Here is a 4,612-nt window from a genome sequence, read left to right as displayed (position 1 = left end):
CTATGGTTGAACTATCCGCTACTGCTTGCCTTCCTGTTATAGCTACCGTACTACCTGAGACAACTACTTATCTTCCCTTGCTCTTTGACAAAGAAAGAGTTATAGCCTTTCTTACCTTACCACTCAAACAGCAGCTAAGGCGATTTGCAAAGCAGCTTGTCTATGACTATGAGACGAATCGGCACCTTATTAATAGCCTATGTATCTGAGCAGCAAAACAAAACCTACGATTGAGGTATTTAAGTTTGGGAGCATACAAAATGGAGAGAGAGTTTTTTTATAATTTTTATATTTTCAGACAAAGAAAAAGGCCTTGACACTAGTTATAAGAGTCTGAAAAAAGCCCAGGCGCAAGGCGAAAAGCGATGTTCACAAGTCTTGGTGAAGAAGTTGAATTAGGTGCTAACGTAGATAGTAGTCGATCCAGGCTCAAGGCAATAACGACCAGTAGCTATGATGATAAGTAGCAGTGTCAGAGCTTTAAAAAATGTCCTCTAAGAGACTCTGAACGAATGCTTGAATGCTCTGAGGTGAGGTCTTGCCAGAGCCTTTCTTTAGGAGTGAAGGCAAGATCCGACTTTCAATCGAGTGAATAGCAGGCTTGTAGTTGAATCGAGAGTGGCGATTAGTACAAGATCGATAATCTATCTCTTTCTCGCAGCTCGTGCTTTAAAGCGAACGAATGGAACTAAAGGAATGATTGTTGACTAGACTTATACGATATTACCTTTGATTCCTATATGCTTTCATAGAGAGAATATCCCAGCTAGAATAGCAATAGGATATAGGAGAGACTGGGGAATAAAATCTTTCCTTAACGATTCTTCACTCCTTGTTCATAGCTAACCAAGAGTGAGCTTATTCAAGCAGATAAGAGAACGGCGGACAAGGCGACAACAGCAATTACTTGTGCAGCGGCATCGTCCGTATGCTATCGAATCGCGGACGATGTCGATGCATACGGAAGCATGGAATCGGACGCTAGCTTCTCTCTTTTCTTAAATTAAATGCGGGGTGCTTAACACATGCAGATCGGTCGATCGGTTAGCGCCTGCGTGTCCCTACGATCAGGGTGAGGGGAAGTTTAATTGCTTACTTTTTAGAGTTAATAAAATAAGTAGAATTCACCATTATTGCATGCAAAACAGACAAGGCGATAGGTGCCTAGCCATCAACTCATTCTCGTAAGAGACGCCGAGAGATACAACTTCAGGTTCTTCCGCAACCTCGAAAGAATCATAACGAAATGGATCCGAAAAGGACTAATGTGTTGGTACGGATTTCTTTTTCTTGTAGGCCCGCTAAGCTAAGGTCACTGCGACCGCATAACCATTCCGACGAGAAAGACTACTAAACAACGAGCTTCGCTGAGAGCCCTCCACTCAGTAGGTACTCTATCACTATTACCCAGACCGAGATAGAGATGGACTCCTGGACGAAGGATCTCCTCTTCTGCTGATAGAGCCGGGATTACGTCCTCGCTCTAAGAAGTAGGCAAGTAAACTAGCTAGTGCCTCTTTTATCATAGGCATTTTGGTCAGCAGGCTACTATTTCAGATCAATTCCTGGAGTCATGCCAACAAAGCCAAACGGGTGCCACAACCCCTTCAGTAGTTGATCTTGCCATTGCTATTGATACATATTTAGGCGGAGCAAGCAGAGCAAGGGATGCCTCAAGACGGGTAAACCAATTCTATGGCCAAAGATCTGTATGGAAACCTTGTTTTGAGATTCCCCGTAAGAACCTGAGAAGTAAGAAACTAGCGGTTAGAGAGCCACGTTCCTCTCTCGGAGTTGAGTTACTCCATTCCTCTCTGTATTTGAGCGCATCTCCTCTTTTGAGGGCTTTCGTGAAAAGTTGTTTGTTGGTATGCCGGATATCATGATCCCGTCCCTTCAACTATCAGTCCATTGACTAAGAAGGGGGCCTGGAACAAAAACTTCACGGAAAGGAAAAGTCAACCTTCCCTGAAGCCGAAAGCGGCTAGAGCAAGATCGACTGAGTACCAGTACTGCCTTGCCCAAAGCTACCAAAGAAAGTGGAACCCTTGAAAGAGAGACGTAGGCCCGAAAGCAAGAGAAAGAAGGTTTCGTTTACCACTGGAACTGGAGTAGCGGAACTAGCACGACGAACAATGCTCGGCACTCTGTCAAGTGAGCCCCTCTCATTCTCTATAAGCCCTATAGTTGCCCTGTATAAGCATTCTTAGCTCAATACCCTTTCACCGCCTTCTCACGCTAATGAAAGCCCTTACAGAACAACTACTGCGAGAGCCTTTCCTTCCCCTATACGGAAGGATACTCTATTTGGTCAAAGTCACTTTCCAGAAGAGGCAAGGAGTAGTAAGAGGAAGAAAGAAGAGACCAAGTCGTTTACTTCATATTTGTGACTCTTGCCAACAATTGGTTCTTTAACTGGCACTTGACTCGAACCGCTTGCCATATCTAAACTAGCTACTGGCAAAGAGGGAATTGATTCAAGATCCCCTTGCGCCCTACAACCCGAAAGTGACTCTCTATCAAAGCACCTGCGGTGGGCTAAGCGCAAGGAGTCTTAGAGTCTCGATACTGGCTAACGGAAAAAGAACGGCAAAGAAGTAGTTGTTCTACAACCCCCAGAACTGTACGCAGCGCTTTTCGAAACAAGAAGTGGTTTGTTTTTTCTAAGTCGCTCTGCGAAAACGGTTTTCTGTCTACGAGCGCCTGTCTGCCTTCACGAACGTATAGTAACTCACTAGCCCCGTAACTGAAACACTCTCTTCTCCAACCAAAGCCGCCATCCAGATTCAGAAGCGGAAGCGGAAAGAGTTTACTGAAGAGGCTTTCATCTACGGCCTCCCTAACTAGAAAGAAAGAGGGGATCCAAAAAGCTTTAAACTAGTAAGGCCTTTAATAACAACGGCTAAAGTGAAAAGCCTACCGCCCTTACCTGTTCTCTACCCGGACCTAATCCAAGCACTAAATCGATCAAGTTGGTTTCCGAGCGGGTTCCGCTTTCATAACAAATAAGGCGTAAAAGAAAGGTCTTTTCTTGAAAGGTATATTTCAAAGAAACTTAGCTTACCAAGAGTTCCGGAACTAGAGAGATAAGAGATAGGATTTGTTCTCCATACGAGGGAAAGTACTTTTCGTCTATCTGATCTCCTTGACCTGAGTCTCGGAGTCTCGGTTTTAGCGATATTCGTTCCTTCTCTCAGGCTCAAGCTCTGTCTGGTCTTCCTTCCCCATTCCCCACAGGCTTCCGGGAGTGCCGGCTCTTTACTCTGTTCGGACCATAAGACTTGCAACACTGACTTACCGAAAAGACTGACTGCTTTCCGACTTTTCGTTCTGCCTCTACTAGTAAAGGGGCTTTAGCCTTACAACAAGCTTGACTTAAAAGGCTTGAAAGAGTTTGATCTATGATACGCTTGAACTGAACTATCAGTCCTAGAAAGAACCCGCTTACCGTGACGGAAGAAAGACGGATTTCTTCTCTAAGCCAAGCTTCTCTTTTTTCCCAAGTGCACTTCGGCACCAGACTAGCCGACCTACCTTCTGTCTTTGTATTTCTCTAAGCCAACTTATACAAAAAAGAATGAAGCAAGGAGTTTTTTATCTTTTCAAAGCAGTCTTACTGTAACCACTACCGGAACTGGTACTGGTGCCTACTTCCTATGACAGAAGGTAATCGCCTAGCTTACTTCTTTGCCTTTCTACTTGCCGTACTGACTAACCGCGGTATTCGAACTGTAGGCTTGACTAACTGCACCTTCTCTTTGATATCCCTCGACCTGTTATCGCTACTGGCTCCCGAAACTACCGTCCAACCAAAGTGGAAGGCGGAAAGCAGAAAGCGACCTCTTTTATATACTATGAAAGCCGGCAACAAAGCAAGGAGTTTCTACGACTACTTGCCCTATCTCTTAAAGCTTCACTAGCGAAAACTGTTTCATTTCTACGACCAACCGAGAGTCCCTGTGCTATGGCTCACACTTTAGATTCCTGATCTGCTTTAGCAAGGCTTTCGTTTAAAGCCTTGTTGAGCTTTAAAGTACTTATTGCAACTGTAACCGCGGCCACAGAAATAAGAAACTTCTCTTTGACTTCGGCACTTGAACTTCACTTCCCAACTTGTTGGGAGTAGGGGCTTTCACTGGAACTGAAACTCTATCTTCTGTTCAACTCGGCTTCCTTAACTTAAAGACTTTGAGGGCTGACTTTGTAGGGCTTTCCACTCGCGCTACCCGAAAGGAACGGAACTAGAAGTAACCTTTTCTCTAAGCTAAGCTCGCCAGCCGTCAACCAAGCCAATGCGCCATCCCTATCCCTTCCCGATGAAGCTTCCTTTGATTTGAATGAATGAGGAACGAAGGCGCATGCAAGAGAAAAGAAAGCCCCTATTTGGGCATGAGCCCTAGTACATTGACCTCTCGCAGACCTGAAACTCAAGTTTTTGGCTATTGAAAAAGAAAATAATAGAGACGAACAAAGCCATATAGATTCTCAATAAGGGAGGAACTCGACCTCGGCCAGCCGGCCTGTACTGCTAAAGAAAAAGGGCTATGGAGATGAATGCCCGTAGATCGAGGCTGAGCTGGTGGCCAATGAGAATCGTACTTTGCTAACCAAG

Source organism: Camellia sinensis, mitochondrion (genome assembly GCF_055761805.1).
Source record: "Camellia sinensis mitochondrion, complete genome".
In the NCBI taxonomy this organism is placed as follows: domain Eukaryota; kingdom Viridiplantae; phylum Streptophyta; class Magnoliopsida; order Ericales; family Theaceae; genus Camellia; species Camellia sinensis.
Note: the sequence above shows the minus strand (reverse complement) of the source record.